This window comes from Capricornis sumatraensis, chromosome 19, assembly GCF_032405125.1.
Source record: "Capricornis sumatraensis isolate serow.1 chromosome 19, serow.2, whole genome shotgun sequence".
Taxonomy (NCBI): Eukaryota; Metazoa; Chordata; class Mammalia; order Artiodactyla; family Bovidae; genus Capricornis; species Capricornis sumatraensis.
Window position 1 is genome coordinate 45,216,365 of NC_091087.1, and position 22,516 is coordinate 45,238,880.

At 35.2% G+C, this 22,516-nt stretch overlaps 1 non-coding gene across 1 annotated transcript; it reads right to left on the reverse strand.

Annotated features, from left to right (window-relative positions):
- Positions 1-3,496: 3,496 nt before the first annotated feature.
- TRNAY-GUA (transfer RNA tyrosine (anticodon GUA)) lies at positions 3,497-3,568 on the reverse strand. The gene has a single exon. It is a non-coding gene; the product is annotated as a tRNA-Tyr (tRNA).
- Between the last annotated feature and the right edge of the window lie 18,948 nt (positions 3,569-22,516).

Here is a 22,516-nt window from a genome sequence, read left to right on the forward strand (position 1 = left end):
GCATTCCTGAGGGCTAGTGAATTCAGTTCTTCTTATAAAATACATCTTTGTATTTCATTTGCTACTATTTTCATTTTGTTGTTTGATTATAGAGACATTTATTTCCTAATCTACTATGTGTGAAGGAATTTTTATATCAATAAAAATTACCTCATTCCTATGATTATAGGTGTTAATAAATCAAATTATACTAGAAATAAATTTAATAGTCAATTTTTACTTCTATTTCAAAATTATAAATTTAGAGAATATATTTCAGTATTAGAAAATTTACTTGCAAAACAACATAATTTGAGACTACCCAGGAAGGTTGTTGATTCTGTTTTGTGATTCATTTGATTCGTTTGAGTTTGTGCTGCACCTGCAATATTGTGTGTATTTTTGTGTGTATTTTTTCCCTCACTGTGTTCTTTACAGGGGGCACTAACAAATTGAAATGTGTAAAAAAGAGAGCAACCTGTGTAATTAGTAGATAGAAAGCTTTATTGCTGATAGTCAGTTCTTTTAAAGATCACCAGAAAAAAAACTTGTGGCTGTGGAAAAGCTGAATTTATTAGACTAACTCCAGGAAGGGTGAACCTATCTTGAGAACATTTTAACATTGTATCAAAACAGGAAGAGTAGTGAAGGGATGTCTATAGTGTTTTAGGACATGGATTCAGTGATTTTAGGATGGAGAACAGGAAGAATAGGCAGGGTTTATGACACGTTTTCTTTGTCTTGGTAGACCAGATATAGTGATGGTCTTGAAGAGACCCTTAATCAGCAAAGTATTGTCCTAATAAGCAAGATATTTACTTTGGTTCACAGCCTTGCTTAGCACGTGAGTGGGTGCTTAGTTGCTCAGTCATGTCCAACTCTTTGCAACACCATGGACTGTAGCCCACCAGGCTCCTCTGTCCATGGGAATTCTCCAGGCGTGAATACTGGAGTGGGTTTCCATACCTCCTTCGGAGGATATTCCCAACCCAGGGATTGAACCCAGGTCTCCTGCATTGTACACAGATTCTTCAACATCTAAGCCACCAGGGAAGCCCCTGAATACTGGAGTGGGTAGCCTATCCCTTCTCCAGGGGATCTTCCTGATGCAGGAATCAAACTGGGGTCTCCTGCATTGGAGGTGGAATCTTTACCAGCCTTGTTTATCTTCAGTTCAGTTCAGTTCAGTTCATCGCTCAGTTGTGTCTGACTCTTTGCGACCCCATGAATCACAGCACACCAGGCCTCCCTGTCCATCACCAACTCCCGGAGTTCACTCAGATTCACGTCCATCGAGTCAGTGATGCCATCCAGCCATCTCATCCTCTGTCGTCCTCTTCTCCTCCTGCCCCCAATCCCTCCCAGCATCAAAGTCTTTTCCAATGAGTCAACTCTTCGCATGAGGTGGCCAAAGTACTAGGGAAGAGTAAATCTGTTTTGTCTCAGAATTTTTTAGCAAAAGGACGAAAAGTGTATTGGTTTTGTAGTAGTGACCCTAAAGTAATGGTCCCAGTTGTATATCTTGGTATCCTAAAGAAAAATTGAAACACTGAGGAAGTGTAATAAATGTAAAACATCCATGAAATTAGCTATGCAGCACCTGGATGCGATCTCAAAAATGACAGAATGATCTCTGTTCGTTTCCAAGTCAAATAATTCAATATCACAGTATCCAAGGTGAGTCAGGAAGATTGTCTGGAGTAGGAAATGCAACCCACTCCAGTATTCTTGCCTTGAAAATTCCATGCACGGAGGAATCTGGCAGGCTACTGCCCATGGGTCCCAAAGAGTCAAATATGACTGAGTGACGGAGCGCGCGCGCGCACACACACACACACACACACACACACACAGACACACACACGAGCTCGTTTGGTGTAGGTGAGTGGTGTATAACTCCTCCATTTGAGGTTCTTAGTGTCGTCTTTGCTAAATAATTGTAATCTCACATGTATGTGTGTGTGTGTTTAATGTCCTGTGATATCACAAGGGTAGTTACTCATTCTGACTTCTAGGGATTCCATTTGATTTGTATAATTTCTCATTGGCTTAATTTATGTATTGTATCTTATTTCTTTTAGAAGAGAAAAATACAGAATTGTTTCAGTATTCTTCCTTCATTCATTATTAATCAACTGTACTATTTTGAAAAGCAAAAGATTTTGTCCTGGCACTCAGTTAAATTTTCACCAAATAGATTGGTCCATTTAGAGTTTGTTTTCTAGCATTTCTAAGGTTGTTACAGAGAAGTCTTCATTCTCAGTCAAGACTCTTTTGAGGGCACTACTCATTAAATGGCAACCCACTCCAGTGTTCTTGCCTGGAGAATCCCAGGGACGGGGGAGCCTGGTAGGCTGCCATCTATGGGGTCGCACAGAGTCGGACACGACTGAAGCAACTTAGCAGCAGCACTCATTATCCTGAATAAAAGGTCTTTCCAAGGTGGTTGCTATAGGCTCTGGGAATTGTTTGACTTATTTTTCTTTAGTTCTATCCTTAGCCTTGTGGAGTTTTACTCCACCTATGTACAAATTGAATGCAACTAAAGTCTCTAGGAGATTCTTCTTCAGCTCTTAGTAACCCCTCCCCACCCAAGTGCTGCTCTATGCTACAAATTCTGGTCACCTCAGTTTCCCTAAATTCTGAACTTTGCCTCCTGAACTCAGTAAAAGTCAAAGGATTGGAGTTCATCTCCAATGCTGAGACCAGGAGACCATTCCAGTAGCAGGAAGATGGCCTAACTGTCGGGCTCATCTCATTTGTTTTCTTTCCTCTCAGGAATCACAGTCCTGTACTGCCTATTGTCCAGTGTCTGTAACCATTGTTTCACTTTTTCTTCTCCTCTTGTTTTTTAGTTGTTTAGAGCAGGACAATCACTTTCTTGGTAGGCATTTCTTCACAAGCCAAAACTGAAATCAGGTTGCTAGTTTCTTATGAAATTAAACATAAGCTTAACATATAAAATGGCTTCCCCGGTGGTTCAGATGGTAAAGAGTCTGCCTACAATGCCGGACACCTGGGTTCGATCCCTGGGTCGGGAAGATCCCCTAGAGAAAGGAATGACCACTCTCTCCAGTTTTCCTGCCCGGAAATTTAACCGAGTGCCAGGAGAATCCCTTGGATGAAGGATCCTGGTGGGCTACAGGTCCATGGGGTCTCAGAATCAGACATGACTGAGCGACTAACACTTTCACACTTAACATATAAAATAGCAATTCTACACCTGCACATTTACCAAAAAGAAATTAAATCACATCTATAAAGCAATCTATACATAAATGTTCATAGCATCTTTATTTATAGCAGATAAATTTGTTAGGCTTTTGGATTATTTAAAATCTTGATTGGATTACTAAACTTTCATATATTCATATAAAGGATGATGAAGAAATGAAGTTGCTCAGTTGTGTCTGACTCTTTGTGACCCCATGGAGTGTAGCCTACAAGACTCCTCTGTTCCTGGAATTTTCCAGGCAAGAGTACTGGAGTGGGCTATCATTTCCTTCTCCAGGGTATCTTCCCTACCCAGGGATTGAACCTGGATCTCCTGCATTACAGGCAGATGCTTTACCATCTGAGCCACCAGGGAAGCCCATAAAGGATGATAACTATCAATATAAGAACACACCACTGATACATGTTACATGGAAGAATTTCAAAAACATTCTGCTGTAAAAAAAAAAAAAAAGTCAAACAAAATAGTAGAAGCTCTATCATTCCAGTCATGTGAAATTCTAAAACAAACAAACAAAAAGAAACCCCATAGTGATAGAAATTAGATTGGTTGTTGCCTAAGGGATGGGGTGGGGAAATTATTGAACACTAAGGTCCATGAAAGATCTTTTTAGAATGATGGAGAATTTTATCTTATTGAATTGGTGACCCCACACCCTGTAAATTAAACTTAAATACATTTTTAAATAAAAGGTAACTTAGACCAGTGTGAAGGCTTATAGTGATGTTATGACGAATTTGAATTTAGAAAACTTTAGGTGGTTAAAACAGGCAGGAATTAGTGATAGAAAAGTGAAAGAGGAGAGATAGGAAGTTTTCAAGAGTGACTCTGAGTTTCTTGGGTTGAATAGGCATACATTCACTGAAATAAGAAACCCTAGAAAAGAACTAGACTGGAAAAAACTGAGCTGTTATAGAGAGAGGACCATAGTTTGAACTTTAAATTAGTAGAAGCATTTTTAATATGTGCAAGTGAAAATATAATGTACTAGATTTATAGGATTGAAACTCAGAGGTATGTGCTGGAGAGATCTGTCTGTCATTGGCATGTGGGATTAATTAAAAGTGAATGTAGACCAAGCTGCTTGAAAGACTAAGAAGAGAATGGACTTTGAAAAATTTCTCCTTTTATTGATTTTGTTAAGAGGATGCAGATAAGGGATGGATTTGTTCATGTGTTGGTTCCGTCATTCCTTTGGCAAATAATTTCATATACCTTTTATTTACCAGATATTGTCATTGTAAGCACTATGGCTAAACAATCCATAAGATGAAAAGAGAGTCCTAGGATCACAGATTTAGAGTGGCACCAGTTTGACTGTAATTGTGGAAGTTTTCCAATAGTTCATTCATTATTGGTATATAATCAATAGATTAATATACTTATGTTGCATTACTATTGGGTTTTTATCAGGTATATGCTAAATGATAACAAAAGGTAACAGATTGGAAGCATGATATTGATGGTCAAAGGAATCTGAGATGGATAAGAAGGGATATGAAAATAAGGAAAGTCAGCTGTTGCTGCTGCTGCTGTTGCGTCAGTCGTGTCCGACTCTGTGAGACCCCATAGACGGCAGCCCACCAGGCTCCCCCGTCCCTGGGATTCTCCAGGCAAGAACACTGGAGTGGGTTGCTATTTCCTTCTCCAATGCATGAAAGTGAAAAGTGAAAGTGAAGTCAGTAGCTCAGTGGTGTCCGACTCTCTGTGACCCCATGGACTGTAGCCTGTCAGGTTCCTCTGTCCATGGGATTTTCCAGGCAAGAATACTGGAGTCGGTTGCCATTTCCTTCTCCAGAAGGAAAGTCTATGTTATGATAAATTTTATTCTTTAAGAAAGCAGAAATAGTAAAGGTTTATTAAGATGCCTTCTGATAGGCACAACATGGTTGCTCCTTACACAACACAATACGCTCAACTTTTATGTTCCTTCTGTATATAAAGGATCTCTTTGTAGTTACATTTCATACAAAAGCTGGCTAAACACACACACATACATATGCATGTCATGCCAGAACTTTTCTTAATATATTCTCCTGCTCTTTTTCTGCATTGTTTAAGTTAATTTACAGGAGAATTACCAAAATAAACTATTTCTTTATGCCAATAAAAAATATTTTGTAGGAAGTTGAAATGGAAATCAAGATTGAGACAAGCATATTCTCCTAGAGAAGTATAACAGCTCTCTCAGGGTGAGAATACTTCCAAATCAACCAGAAAACCTAATATGAACACCAAAATATTTAAGTATATCATTTATTTGTCAAACAGATGTATTTATTGTGTTTTATGACTGGATATTTAACACAGGAAATTTTAAAAGTTATTTTTAAAAGGTGCAATTATATTTAAGAAATTAAATGTTTATTATAGTATTATATTAAAATCAAGCCTATTGAAGTGGCAAGTATTATCCATAAATAAAACAGTAGGAAGTATTTATTAATCCTAGAGCTAGAACAATAGCTAATGGAAAAGGGCAACCATGTGGGCTGTCTTCTTGTATCAGAAAACTTTGCTCCATTTGACAAATGTCTCTTGTCAATTTCTTGATATATTTATAATTCTAAGTTTATTACAAATACTTCCACAACTGTTATAAGGAGTCAATACTGCTTTTAATTATTAAGTAGTTATAATATTTAATATGCTTACTGTAAAATAATTTCTGATATATAAAGCTCCCTTAGTTTATATTTATTCTTTAGTTAAAATATATCTCATCATGATTACCCTACTTGCATAATTTGCATCAAATGCCAATTAAGACACAGATCCTCATTCAAATACACACAATTTTATATAATTTTTCCTTTTTACATATGACTGTGTTGATACACTGTTCTTTGTGTAATGGAATATTACCAATCATCTCCTCTCTGAGTTTATAGCCTGTCTTTCATTTTTAAAGATCATTATTTGCAACTTATTTTGACAAAAGATAACTTCTCTAACCTCAGTTTCCTTATCTATAAAATGGAGAGACTAATAGTATTACTGAGCATGCAGGCATGTCTGAAAGTTTTTGATGTATTAACTTATAAATCCCCTGCATAACCCTATGAGTTTATTATCAGTATTCAATTTAAAATGAGACATTTCAAAACTAAGGGAATAAATAATATATCACACTTTGAATCAAGTAATGGTGAGGTTATATAATCTTAATCATTGAACAGTACTGATCCCACAGTCCCACCATGAGATCTACCACTTAGTAGAGAGCTTATTACATGGAGTGAGTTCCAGAAATATCTATCTTCATATTTTTCATGAGCTGTTGGCTCAACTCAGTTAGCTAGGTAGGTTATGGTATTCTCTTTTTACCTTGCTTTTGGTAAGTAACCTCCTCAAGCTTTATATATATAGTTGAAATGTCAAAATGCAGAATTAATAAAGAGTAAAATAAAATCCATTATCCCTTCCTCTCAGTTACAATCCAAATATGGTCATGATTTGGTATATTTCTATATAGTTGTTTTTCTTTACATACTCTTGACTTTAAACACATAGAAGGTCATGTATAAATACCTAATTTTCATTAAATAATTTGATCATTACACAAATTTTAGATGATACTGTATAGTCATTTAAAATTTTTCTTTATTTGAAATAAAGAAGAACTTCAAACATTTCTCTGTATCCACCCTCACCTCTTGCAGCCACCAGTCTGTTCTTTCTATATCCATTTTTTAAAACGTTCCATATATGTATATCAGAGATTATATAGCATTTATCTTTCTCTGCCTGATTAATTTCACTTAGCATACTGTGTTTGTGAAGGATATTTGTGTCTATAAATAAAATATACTCTTTTATAGATTTATTGGTCTTAAAAAGGTCAAAGTACCTATTTTGAAGTAAGTTTCTGATGACTGCTCAAAATATTTGATAGAGAATTCCCAAATCTGATTTATCTCAGTGATGATGTGTCAATTTTCACTTCTTATTCAAGTTTTTTTTCCTGATTCTTGGTTTGATGAGCAATTTTCAACTGTATCCTGGACATGTTGGATGTTATATTAGGTTCTTGATGCTCCTTAAACCTTGTTTTGGGAAGCAAGTGCCCTGTTTAGGTCTAGTCTGTAGGTTCTGGTGGCCCTCACAAGATGCACTAAGTTCTGTCAGTGTTAGATAAGGTGCAGCTATGGAGAGGTGTAGGAGGAGCTGGTTCAGCCTGTCAAGGCCTCACTGGTGATGATGCCACAGAAAAGCTGGCCTAGGATATCATTAGATATGGGTTTGAATGGCAAGTTACTGCTATTCATCCTCTTTCCAGGTAACCTTGGTCAGAGAGATCAGGCTTTTCTTATATTTTATAGTTTGTTTTTGTTGTTATTGACATCGTTGTTCATTGTTTTTTTTTTGTTTTTTGTCAGTCTTTCTGTTCAAAGTTGGAGGGCTCCTTGACACCCTATTTAGCAAGTATGGAATATAAACATAAAGCCCAGGAAACTCACAGGTGTCCTTTTAGTCTTGTAGGCTCTAGCCAGTCTACTTTCTTTCTGTCTGCTTTGCAGAGTCTTTTTATGATTGCCTTCTGAATTTTTCCTAGAGTATTTTGTTGAATTTAGAAACATGGAACAGAGGAAATTAATGCTATATTTTTTATCCTAGAACTGGAAACTCAAAGCATCTGTTTTTAACAGTTTGTTTTCTGTCATTAATTTTGCTTTTATATTAAATCCTCTCCTTCACATTCTTTAGGTTTATTCCATTGCTCTTCTTTTAGATCTGAGTTTAATGTTTAACATATTCAGTTAAATCTTTGTTTTCTAGTGGAGTTGTCAGTGCAAGATCTTATTTTTTACAGAAAACAAATAGTGTTGCATCTCAGAAATGTTTATGTTCTAGGTTTTCCAGTGTATTCTGAAAAGAGATGGCTAGTTTACCAAGTGAAAAACAGGTCCCATTTTTTCTGTTGGTAAAGAATTCACACTGGAGTGGACAGCCAGCCAGGAACTGCTTTCATAGTCTTTTTTCTTCCAAGGTGGCCCTGTGACTATTTCTAGCCAGTGAAGTGTGAGCAGGGGCTTCTGTGCCACATCCAGGGCTAATCAGTAAAAACCTTCAGCACATGCAGAAAATAGCATAGCCACCATGAGTCTTGAATTATGGTTTGAAAGTTGCCTTCCTTTGTTTATTCTACTCAGTACTGTTACCTGAAAAACTTCAGTTCCATATGTCACTATTATACATGTTTAGATCTGCAATTTTTGTAAATCTTATTTACAAACAGTATAAGATTGTCTCATTTGCAAATAAGTTATTTAGTAGAATCTGTCTTCAAATTTAAGACAGATTTATATTTTGATTACTACTTCAGTATTATTTTCTAATTGTTTTTATTGCATTTAGAGATTATAATGTTATACAAGCTGCTCTTTGAAATTTGTTAATATCTTTATGAATTCATATGTGATCACTATTACTAATACTGCACAGGTTTTTACTTAAAAATGAGTAGTCCATGTAAGTGGAGTACAGTATTCATTATTTGTCTATTAGATTAAGCCTACTTATATGTGATTTATTCAGTTCCTCTATATACTTAATTTTTTCTCATTTGTTTTACTGATTTCTGAGAAGAGTGTGTTAAATTTTTCAAATATGATTTGTGTTTGATTATTTCAACTTTGCTTATGTACTTCAAAGTGATGATTATATACATTAAAAGTCACAAGTATATCACCCATGTGTTTTTATCTTCAGTAACTTTTTTTCTTATTTATTTTCCCACATAGTACTATTTTGTTTGACAGTAATAGAGTAATACTTACCATAATTTAAGGGTATTTTAAAATTACTGTGATAACACCATTGAACTTGAGCTCTACCTAAGTCCTCAACACAATGTCGTTAAGTTTAGGCCTAATGTTGTATAGCAGATCTCTATATTCATCTTGTGTGACTGAAATTTTATACCTTTCAAAAGCAATCACCTCTTCACTCTTTAACAACCACCATTCCACACTATGTGTCTGTGAGTCTGACTGTTTAATATGCCTCATGTAGTGGGATCATGTACCATTTGTTCTGTAATGACTGGCTTATTTCATTTAGAAAAGGCAGAGGAACCAGAGATCAAATTGCCAACATCTGCTGGATCATTGAAAAAGCAAGAGAGTTCCAGAAAAACATCTATTTCTGCTTTATTGACTATGCCAAAGCCTTTGACTGTGTGGATCACAATAAACTGTGGAAAATCCTGAAAGAGATGGGAATACCAGACCACCTGACCTGCCTCTTGAGAAATCTGTATGCAGGCCAGGAAGCAACAGTTAGAACTGGACATGGAACAACAGACTGGTTCCAAATAGGAAAAGGAGTACGTCAAGGCTGTATATTGTCACCCTGCTTATTTAACTTATATGCAGAGTACATCATGAGAAACGCTGGACTGGAAGAAGCACAAGCTGGAATCAAGATTGCTGGGAGAAATATCAATAACCTCAGATACACCACCCTTATGGCAGAAAGTGAAGAGGAACTAAAAAGCCTCTTGATGAAGGTAAAAGAGGAGAGTGAAAAAGTTGGCTTAAAGCTCAACATTCAGAAAATGAAGATCATGGCATCTGGTCCCATCACTTCATGGGAAATAGATGGGGAAGCAGTGGAAACAGTGTCGACTTTATTTTGGGGGCTCCAAAATCACTGCAGATGGTGACTGCAGCCATGAAATTTAAAGACGCTTACTCCTTAGAAGGAGAGTTATGAGCAACCTAGATAGTATATTCAAAAGCAGAGACATTACTTTGCCAACAAAGTTCCATCTAGTCAGGCTATGGTTTTTCCTGTGGTCATGTATGGATGTGAGAGTTGGACTGTAAAGAAGGCTGAGCGCCGAAGAATTGATGCTTTTGAAGTGTGGTGTTGGAGAAGACTCTTGAGAGTCCCTTGGACTGCAAGGAGATCCAACCAGTCCATTCTGAAGGAGATCAACCCTGGGATTTCTTTGGAAGCAATGATGCTAAAGCTGAAACTCCAGTACTTTGGCCACCTCATGCAAGGAGTTGACTCATTGGAGAAGACTTTGATGCTGGGAGGGATTGTGGGCAGGAGGAGAAGGGGACGACCGAGGATGAGATGGCTGGATGGCATTGCTGACTCGATGGACATGAGTCTGAGTGAACTCCGGGAGTTGGTGATGGACAGGGAAGCCTGGCGTGCCGCGATTCATGGGGTTGCAAAGAGTCGGACACAACTGAGCGACTGAACTGAACTAAACAGAATGTACTCCAAGTTCATTAATGCTGTTGCATATGGAAATAACTCCTTTTTTTAAGGTTAGAAAATCATCCTCTCTGTGTATGTGTCTTTATCCATTCATTTCTCAATGGATATTTAGGTTATTTCTGTGTCTTGGCTATTTTGGATAATACTGCAGTGGGCATGAGAATGCATATATCTCTGCAGGATATCACTTATCTTAGATGCCTACCCAGAAACAGAATCGATTGATCATGTGATTATTCTATTTTGAATTTTTTGAGTAAAGTCCATACCAATTTCTATAGTGGGTATACAATTTTTCATATGTACCAACATCATACAAGGGCTTTTATTTATCCACATACTCTTGTTATCTTGTGTCTTTTTTAAAATAACCATCCTAGCAAAACCACTTTTTGTTTTGACTTACATTTCACTGATGATTAGTGATTTTAAGTATTTTTTCATACACCTATTGGCAGTTGTTATGTTTTATTTGGAGAAATGCCTCTTCAAATTATTTGCTCATTTTAATTTTGTTTTTAGCTATTGAGTTTTGGGAGTTCCTTATAAATACTGTTGCAGATACAGTTATAAAGATATATAGATATATATCAATGCTAACGTGTGTGTGTATATATATATATATATATATATACACACACATACACTACATACACATTAACAGGTATATTCAAGTTTTGACTCAAAATATACATAAGTTCTAGACTCTAGAGCAAGTTTGGCTTATAAATTTAAAAATTTTTTTTCATAAAATAGTAAATACTTCTCCACAGTATTTCTAGTAAAGCATACTTTAAATTGTTGAGCTAAACTAGGTCTCCTTTAAATATATTTACAATTTTTTTCAGCTGTTTATACCAGAGATGTGTTTGAATTTTAAAAGTTTATCTCTTAAATCTTAGATGGTCTATTGATATTGCTGATAAAATAAATATAGTTATCTTACAACTGGGATGCTTTCCATAATCAAACAATTTAATAGCATCAAAACAATTAGTTAACTATAATTACCCAGAACATTTATTAAATGTCTGGCAAAATTTAGATCCTGAAATATTGTTATTAAAAAAATCTACCTAGTTTTGGTTGTGTTACAAACATATTTTCTTTTTTCTGTATTGTAAATATTTTTGTTAAATTTATCTGCACTAAATATAAGCCATAATCAATCAACTATGAAAGTGCTTTTAGCTAGTAACTTTGAAATTCAGTGTTTTGATAAGAATAATATCATATATGAAAACAATTGACAGTTTAATACTTGAGAAAATTATTGCATATTTTTTAACCTCACAATAATATTTTATCCAGTGTGATCAGTGACTACAGACAAATGAAGACAGAACCTCTCCATTCAAGCTTACATATTCAGCATGTAAATCTATGTTGAAATAAAAGGGTATAATGTTGTTTTTGGTTTAAGTAATATATTTGAATTTTTAACTTAAAATTTCTTATGACCTATAGTTGTCAATGGCAGTATACACTACCTGGATAGAAATTTCATACATGGCACAAGATGTTATTTATTTTTTCTTTCATTGATTGGATTCTGTGATGTCCCTTGGAGACCTTTTTTATTGGCTTTTTGTTCTTAGGCAAAGTCATATGAATGGATCATAAACTGCAGCAAAATTATTATCACTGTTTATGTTTAAAACAATTGAGGTGTCTATAAGGTCACAGCTATTACAGTTACATGCCACTGATATTCAATCAGATATTATTTTCTGCTATTGCTATTTGAAATATCCTGGTCACCCCATAGGCCAAGGTATTACAGTAGAATTTACATGGTTTAAATTTTTATCTCATATTAATTACTTAGAAAGTGTTTTCTGGAGAGAGCAAGATTCAGCATTCTCTCTGCTCCTGTGCTATGCTGTACACTCCTAAAAATTCTGTGATAAAACCACTACTCACAGTTCAAGCACTGTTTAATTTCCCAGTGCAAAATCTTTAAGTCACAGCCACAATTTTAAAAAATCATACAGGAAGGCATAATAGGTAAAAAACTTCACAGCTGGATGTAGAAAAAAGGATCCAAACCTCAACTTTCTTCACATTCTACTGAATATAAAATTACTTTCATACATAATTATGAAATTTTAAAGGAAATTAGTTACACAACAATAAAACTATGGTTCCTCTGAGAAAGCAAGTTCTACTTTTTTCTGAAACTGGACTTTGTAATTACTTGAAATAAAACAAAAGAATGTCCAGAAAGTTATTGCATGTCCTCAGATATGCAAGAATCAACATCTCCCACCAGAGTGGTACACTTGTTACAAGTGATGAAACTACATTGATAAATCATTATTACCCAAAGATCATAGTTTGTATCAGAGTCCAGTCTTAGTGTTATGCATTCTGTGGGTTTTAATAAATGTACAGTGATAAGTATCCAAAATTATATTATCATAAATAATGTTTTCACTGTTCTAAAAATATGTGCTCTATCAATTCATCTCTGCCTTCCATCTATATGTGTGTATGTTAGTTGCTCAGTTGTGTCTAACTCTTTGTGATGCCATGGACTGTAACCCACCCTGCTTGTCTGTCCGTAGGATTCTCCATGCAAGAATACTGGAGTGGGTTGCCATTCCCTTTTCCAGAGGATCTTCCCAACCCAGGTATCAAACCTGTGTCTCCTTTGTTTCAGGAGATTTTTTATCATCTGAGCCACCAGGGAAGCCAACCTTCATTCTAACTTCTGATCTTTTAACTGTCCCCATATCTTTGCCTTTACCAGAATGTCGTATAATTGGAATAATACAGAATGTAACCTTTTCAGATTGGCATATTTCAGTTTAAATATGCATTTAAGTCTCCTCTATGTTTTTTTCAGGATTTTATAGCTCTTTTTTTTTAAGCACTGAATAATATTCCGTTGTCTGGGAATACCACAGTTTATTTATCCATTCATCTTCTGAATGACATCTTGGTTGCTTCCAAGTTTTGACAGTTTCCCTGATGACATGATGTATAGCATATTTTTACACTTCTATTTTCTGTTTATATATCTTCTTGGATAAAGAGACTATTCAGATAATTTGCCTATTTTTTAATCAGGTTGTTTTTTTCTTATTGTAAACTTAAAGTGCTTTTATATATTTTGGATGACAGCCCTTTATCAGATATGTCCTTTGAAAATATTTTCTTCCAGTCTGTGCTAATATTCTCATCTTCTTGACAGTGTCTCTTTCAGAGCAGAATTTTTTAATTTTAGTGAAGTCCAGCTTGTCAGTTTCTTTTCATGAATCATGCTTTTGATGTTGCAGGGAAACAATTTTTTAGATTCATAAGTTTTAAAAAGAATATGTGAGACAATAGTAATGGTGTCAGCAGAAGCATAGAGGTATGAAAATTCATGCATAATGTAGGAAAATAAATAGCATAATGCTGCTCAAAAATTTTAAGTCTTGAGTGGTATAGAGTGAGAAATATTAATGAAAAAGTAGCATGGTATCGTATTAGAAATTAATGTGAATAACATCCTAAGGATTTACATTATATCAAACAAACAAAAGGACTCATTGAGGTTTTCATTTCTTGCTACTCTCCTTCATTCCCCTCTCCCACAGGAGAAGGCATAAGCATATTTTTGCTCAGTGTTCTAGGAAATTCAGCATAAGAATATCGCATCACTGGGGCTCCACCCAGATGATGTCATCTAAAGCTAATTAACTCTAAAAGGCCCTACCTCCAAATACTCATCACACAAGTCCAATGATTATATTTGTGTAAGGATACATAAATTCACCAATGGAAGAGTATAGAATCCACTTATAATTTATAATTAGAATTATAAATATGACATTGCAATATAGTGATAAAATATTTTTTCATAAAAGAAAAAGCTGGATTAATTGGATATTTATTTGGAAAAATATATCTTTATCTCTGCCTCATGCCAAGCACAAAAATCAATTTCAATATATATTGTAGACCTACTATAAAAAATAAGGAAAGATAATATCTTTACAGCTCTTTCTAAAAGATACAAAATATTTAACTACAAAGGAAAAATTGATAAATTGGGTAACATTATAATTAAGAAGTTTTGTTTATAAAAGGATGCCATCAATAGTATAAGAAGGTAAGCCTCTTCCTAAGAAATAATTCAAATGCAGAATATATACAAACTGCTTAATTAGATATCACTGTGCCAACAAAGGTCTGTCTAGTCAAAGCTATGGTTTTTCTAATTGTTGTGTACAGATGTGAGAGTTGAACCTTTAAGAAGGCTAAGTGCTGAAGAACTGATGCTTTTGAATGGTGGTGCTGGAGAAGACTCTTGAGAGTTCCTTGAACAGTAAGAGATCAAACCAGTCAATCCTAAAGGAACTCAACCCTGAATACTCATTGAAAGGACTGATGCTGGTAGTGAAGCTCCAATACTTTGGCCACCTGATACAAAGAACTGACTCACTGGAAAAAACACTGATGCTGGGAAAGATTAAAGTCAGCAGGAGAAGGGGTCAACAAAGGATGAGATGGTTGGATGGCATCACCAACTCAATGGACATGAGTTTGAGCAAACTCCAGGAGTTGATGATGAACAGGGAGGCCTGGCATGCTGCCATCCATGGGGGTCGCAAAGAGTCGGGCTCGACTGAGCAACTGAACTGAAGTGAACTGATCCTCCATCTCTGGTAACTGCAAATCTGATTTCTTTTTCTATGAATTTGGGTGTTCTTTTCCCCCCACATATAAGTGAGCTCATACGTACTTACCTTTCTCTGTCTGATTTATTTAATTTGATGCCTTCAGGGTTCATTCATGTTGCAAATGGTAGCATCATCTTTATATGGCTGAATAATATCTCAGTGTGTAGAATATTATCTCACAACTTTTTTATCCATTCATCCATCAATGAACACTTAGGTTGTTCCTGTGTCTTGGCTACTGTAAATAAGTTGTTATGAACATTGGCATAAAGATATTTTTTCCCATTAGTGTTTTCATTTTGTTTGTGTTTATTTCCAGAAGTGGAATTGTTGAATAATAGAATAGTTTCACTTTTAATGTTTTGAAAATCCTCCATACTCTTTCCCGCAGTGGTTGTACCAATTTACAGTCCTTCCAACAGGACACAAGGGTTCCCTTTTCTCTGCATCCACTCCAGTATTTGTTATCTCTTGTTATTTTGATAATGGCCAGTCTAACAGGAGTGTGGTGACAGCTCATTCTCATTCTAAACTGCATTTTCCTACAGACTAGTAATGTTGAGCATCTTTTCAGATAGCTTTTCGCCTTTCATGTACATTGTTTGGAGAAATGGCTATCCAGGCCCTTTGCCCATTTTTAAATTGAGTTATTTGGTTTATAGCTATTGAGTTGTATGGGTTCTTTCTACATTTTGAAATTAACCCCTTCTCAGAAATGTGATTTTCAAGTATTTTTCCAATCTTTAGGTTGTCTTTTCACTTTGTTGATGGTTTCTTTTGATGTGTAAGTGGTTTTAAGTTTGATGTACTCCTTGCTTATTTTTTATTTTGTTGCTCATACTCTTTAAGTGTCATATCTAAAAATTCACTACCAAGACGCACATCAAGGAACTCTGTTTGTATGTTTTGTCTAGGAGTTTCTTGGTTTTAAGTCTTAAATTTAAATCTTTAATCCATTTGGGTTAAATTTTGTGAGTGGCATAAGATATGGGTTCAGTTTTATTCTTTTACATGTGAATATCCAATTATTCCAGCACCATTTATTGAAAAGACTATCTTTACAAAGGCATTTTTTTTTTAAGAACTAGGTAAAGCAAACCTAAAATTTATATGGAACCACAAAAACCCTGAATAGCCAAAGAAACCCTAAGAGGGGAGAAAAATACAAATAAGGAGGCATTACTTTTAATTTTGAGGCAAGCTGTTGTCACAGATATGAATTAGATGTTAAAAAACTTCAATTTTGCTTTGTGACAAAATATGGATGTTTTTGTTCCTCTTAAGAAATTATGATAATATTAGATAATGGAATCCATTTTTCATTGAGAATATTACAACATATTTTTTTTCATTTGCGAGTCACTCTGATAAGAATATGTCATAAAATAACAGTTAGATAAACTACTCAAACACAAAATTAAAGAGGGTTTGTATTCAATCTTTAAAGATTCCTCAAATCTTACTTGATAGGTTTATTTATAACAATGCTTCCTAGAGATTCATGTCTTGTTTTAGGAAGTTTTACTTGTATCTTGATGTTTTGACCAAATTTAATGTAGGTAATATTTTATATAATGAAATTCTACTTTGCAACTTGCCACAGTCTTTTTCCTCCCACTTCTGCAGTGACTTGCATTATTATAGTTTCTATATATTTTCAACTTATTGATATACTTTAGATAGTGAAATTGATTTTCATCAGCCAGTCTTTTCCCTCTTACATTATTTATTAATTCACAAATTCACTTGAGATGAGAGATGGTCTTTTTACTTGACTTGTACATAGACTAACCTCATTTTCATGACATTTTACAGTAAAATTTTGCTGTTTATTTAATGACTAAAATATTGAGCATGAAGATTACACATAATGAAAATGATAAATAAATAAAAACCCTGTTTGATGGTACACAATATTGTAACTCTGGGTGCATCTCATTATGGGAAACAAAATTTATCAATAGTCCAGCCTAAAAAATTGGATTATTTTTCAAAATAAGGAATATAGAATTAATTCCTGCTGGCACAGAAAATATGAATAAATATTTTCAAATATCTTTTCTAATAAAAGAAAGTATTTCTGCAGATAAGATGATTAAGAAGAAATGAGGTAGATGAGAGCTAAATATATGGCTCAAGAGAAGAATAATTGTTAGTTAGAAAAACAACCCTTCATATGCAGTCATGTTATGCTAAAGTAGGTTAAGACTGTACTTATGAAACTCTGCTAACATTTTTGCATTAAACAAGAAATATACAAAATCTTACATAGTTATCTCTGGCCTGTGTAATGGGCAATGCTTTGGACTTCAATTTGTGAAATATAATTCAAGTATTCATTCAGCTATCAATTATGTACATGATAGTCATCATGACATAGATGCTAGTCATGATTTTTCATCTGTAAATTGGGGTAGCTAATTTTTTAAAAAAAATTATGTCCCGGTCCATAATTGCATGTTATATACATTTTGTACACACTGTCTAGTTTCTGATGTCTCAAGTTTGCTATAAAATCATAGAGTGTAAAAAAGAAGTCCTAAAACTACTTTGAAAACAAAGTACAATATAATCAAATAGTACTCTGGAAAATAACTGGTTTAAATTTCATCCAAATATGGCTCTTCATCTGACATTTAAAATTTTCAGCTAAAGATTATTTATATCTTTAAAATTCCAATAACATCTGCTAGTAGTTTGGAGATTTTATATTTATAAAACATATAATAGTCCTCTTTGAGGTGTAACGCAACATGAATGTAAAGTAAGAATATTAAGGTTTGATTTGCTACAAAAATCAGGTCTATAGTATGAAAATTTTATGTCTTAGGAAGGCCATGTGTCCTAAGGAGGACCATCATGGATGACATGATTTAGAAACATTCCTCACCGACAGACTCTTTATGGAGAACTAATATGAATTAGCCACTATGGACAAATGTCCAAAGACTTCTGAGATTGTGCAGTTGGTTGGCTTTACAGTTTATTTGAGTATCCTCAACAGCAGAGCCGGAGGCAAAGACTTGGGTGTGGACTGATTATTTATAAGATGAACCAAGGAAGTTGGAAAGAGGAAGTAGAAAGACTGTGACAAGGAAAGAAGAAAGCCAATATGATGGTGTATTATTATGATCATAGCTATAGGATATAGGAGCTCAATTCTGCTGGAAGCCCCTGAGAAACAGAAAAGATACCTATTTGAAAAGTAGCTACTTAAAATATATGATGTCAGATTGCTCAGTCAAAGATCCACAAATTCCCATCTCTCAGATTATTGAGATCTCATAAATAGTTTTTTTCACCCTTATTCTTCCTGTCGACAATATGTATGTTGGAGATCACTGCATAGTTGTATCTAGCAATCCTGTCTCATTCAGTTTTATACTGCATATATTCCAGATTGTAAGTGAAAGTAGGTTTCGCACCTTTGCCCCCAGAAGTCAACAAATAGAGGGGCAAACTTCAGTAGAGAAGAAAGGTAATTTATTCAGAAAAGCTGGCGATCTAGAGACAAGGTGGATTTATATCCAGAGACCATATCCAAATATTCTGCTCAAGCCATTAATTTTTAAATGGAAAAAGAGGAAATAATTTCAGTTAATCATTAAGGCAGGAGGTCAAATTATTTGTCATTTTTCCTTTGCGTACAGGCCTGCTGACTTCTCTCAATCTCCTTTGGGACACTGTCTTGCTGCACTGATCCACCTGCAATTGGAAATTCTCTTGCTCACATAGTTTGCCTAGGCCTGTGTGGTCCACTTGCAGATTTACTAAGGGAAATCTAAGGGTAGAGTCATTCTTTAACTATTTAATTCATTCTTATGCCTTTTAACCTAGGAAAGAAATCAAAAGGTTATGTAAAGTGTTGTGTTTATTTAGAAAAGCAGGAATCAGGAGTTAAGTTAAACCTTGCCTAATGAGCTTATCTTTATGATTAAAGTCTAAGGAAAACAGGGATGAACAAACAGTAAATGGGCAAAGGAGATGCTTACAAGATTATGTTTAACCAATTCATTGATGATGGACCTTTGGGTTGTTTCTGAAATCTTATGTTTACAAGTGATATCACAGTGAACAGTGTTTATCATATGTCATTTTGAATTTTATACAGGTTATGTTTGGGATTTTAGTGAGATTGTTTTGGTGAGAAGATAAACCTATATGCAGGTTTCCAAGAAAATCCCATAGTCTTCTTCACAAGGATTTCACCATTTTTTATTCTAACCAATAGTGTACAAGTGTCTATTTCACTACAGTTTTAACCACAGAATTTGGTGTTAAGCTTCTGAATTCTTTGCCATTTGGATAGGTAAAAAATGATATCTTGATATTTAAATTTGTTTTTCTTATTATTAATGAACTAGAAAATGCCCATAAGGTATATTAGCATTTTCTCAGTGAAATGTTTATATAGTGTGTGCTATTTTTCATATGTTTTTTGTTTTTGTTTTTTTTTTTACTTTTTTTTTTGTTATATCTTCATAGAATAGAAATGGTAGACATTATCTAAAATACAATGCCTATTTTCCCCAGGTGGGCCTTTTTCTTTTGAATTTATATGTTGAATGTATTGGTGTACATTCATGTATTTACCGTGTACAGAGGTATTTTCTTCTTTCTCTTAAGATTATGTAATCAAATTAATTGATTATTTCTTTTACTGGTTATAAATTCTAGGTCATAATTAGGAAAGTTTTACCTATTCTGAAGTTGTTAAAGAAATATAGGGATTTAGTCATACTTTATTTAAGACCCTGAAAGATGTCACCATTTAAATTTTAGAATTCTGTTCTAACTGGATTAATCCTGCAGTGTGATGGTGAGGGAACATATCCATTTAAATCTTTGTTCATTATGTCTGTTCAGATGCCACAATGCCATTTATTTAAAATGTTTCCTTTTCTGAATTACTTTAAATCTTCAATTTTATTGCAGGCTACATTTCATAACTTTTGTGAGTCTATATTATTGTCTATTTCTCTTCAGTGATTGATTTCCCAGTTTTTATACCAATATATAATTTTAATTAGATTTACAGTGTGTTTTGTTTTATAAGCAATATCATCCCCACTGCCATATGTTCTTTTTAATTTTAATTGAAATATAGTTGATTTACAGTGTTATATTCATTACAGGTGTACAACATAGTGATTCAAAATTTTGATAGATTATTCTCCATTTAAAGTTACAAAATAATGGCTATGGTCCCTGTGTTGTAAAATATATTTTTGTAGCTTATTTATTTTATGCATAGGAGTTTGTACCTCTTAATCTCCAGCCCCTATTTTGCCATACTTCCTGTTTTCTTTCCTACTAGTAATCAATAGTTTGTTTTCCATAGTCATGAGCCTGTTTCTTTTTTGTTATATTTACTAGTTTATTTTGTTTTTTAGCATCACCATATAAGTGATAATATACAGTATTCTCCTTTGCCTTTCTGACTTATTTCATCGGGCATGATACTTTCTAAGTTCATTTATGTTGTTGGCAATGGCAAATTTTCATGATTTTTCATGACTGAGTAGTATTCCAGAAGATTGTTAAACTTCCCGCTGTGTTCATCCATTCTTGTCCTGAGTTCTTTGATCATCTTTAAAATCATTACTTTGAACTCTTTATTGGGCAGATTGCCTATTTCCAGTTCATAGTTCTTCTCCTGGGGTTTTATGTATCCATGTTTGAAACATGTTTCTCTGTTGCCTCATTTTGCTTAATTTTCTGCTTTTATTTCTGTCTATCTGAAATTTCTATCTATCTTTCTATGTTTTCTGGCCTGGGAGCAATGGGCCTTTGTAGGAGATGTCCTGTGTATAGACATTCTATGTATCAATAGCCTTTATATGGATGTCCTATATCTTTTAGCAGCACACTCCTCCTCGGTTAACAGAGCTGTATACTTTATGAGTGCCCCTTCTGTGAGCTGTGTGGCTCCTTCTGTTGTGGCTGGCTAGCTAATGTGGGTGGTCTGGTAGGTGTGACTGACTCTTAGTCCAATAGGTTGTCAGGTCCTGCCTTGAGTGGAGGCTTTCAGTTGCTGGCTGGTAGGCTGTATCATGAGGCAGCTAGCTTCAGAACCCTGGGGCTAGTGCTGGCATGTTAGTGGGTTGAGGTGGGTCTCAGGTTTTCTGGCTGCTGGGCTCAGGAATTTCTGGAACTGTGCAGGACCAGTCAAGGAGAGCATCTAGGCCATGATAAGCCAGAGAGAGAAGGGAGAAATGTGGGCAAGCACCTTTATTGTGGTTTCTGCAGGAAAAAGCATCAATTCTTTGGTGCTCAGCCTTCTTCACAGTCCAAATCTCACATCCATACATGACCACAGGAAAAACCATAGCCTTGACTAGACGGACCTTAGTCGGTAAAGTAATGTCTCTGCTTTTGAATATACTGTCTAGGTTGGTCATAACTTTTCTTCCAAGGAGTAAGTGTCTTTTAATTTCATGGCTGCAATCACCATCTGCAGTGATTTTGGAGCCCCCAGAACTAAAGTCTGACACTGTTTCCACTGATTCCCCATCTATTTCCCATGGAGTGATGGGACCAGATGCCATGATCTTCATTTTCTGAATGTTGAGCTTTAAGCCAACTTTTTCACTCTCCTCTTTTACTTTCATCAAGAGGCTTTTTAGTTCCTCTTCACTTTCTACCATAAGGGTGGTGTCATCTACATATCTGAGGTTATTGATACTTCTCCCAGAAATCTTGATTTCAGCTTGTGCTTCTTCCAGTCCAGCGTTTCTCATGATGTACTCTGCATATAAGTTAAATAAGCAGGGTGACAATATACAGCCTTGATGTACTCCTTTTCCTATTTGGAACCAGTCTGTTGTTCCATGTCCAGTTCTAACTGTTGCTTCCTGACCTGCATACCCGTCTAGTCAAGGCTATGGTTTTTCCTGTGGTCACGTATGGATGTGAGAGTTACTGTGAAGAAGGCTGAGTGCCAAGAATTGATGCTTTTGAACTGTGGTGTTGGAGAAGACTCTTGAGAGTCCCTTGGACTGCAAGGAGATCCAACCAGTCCATTCTGAAGGAGATCAACCCTGGGATTTCTTTGGAAGGACTGATGCTAAAGCTGAAGCTCCAGTACTTTGGCCACCTCATGCGAAGAATTGACTCACTGGAAAAGACTCTGATGCTGGGAGGGATTGTGGGCAGGAGGAGAAGGGGACGACAGAGGATGAGATGACTGGATGACATCACGGACTCGATGGACGTGAGTCTGAGTGAACTCTGGGAGTTGGTGACGGACAGGGAGGCCTGGCATGCTGCGATTCATGGGGTTGCAAAGAGTCGGACACGATTGAGCCACTGAACTGAACTGAACTGCAGGAAAAAGGACAAGGCAGGGTAAGCAGAATTAAGATTGGCTAATCTAAATCATTTCAGTGTACTCGGG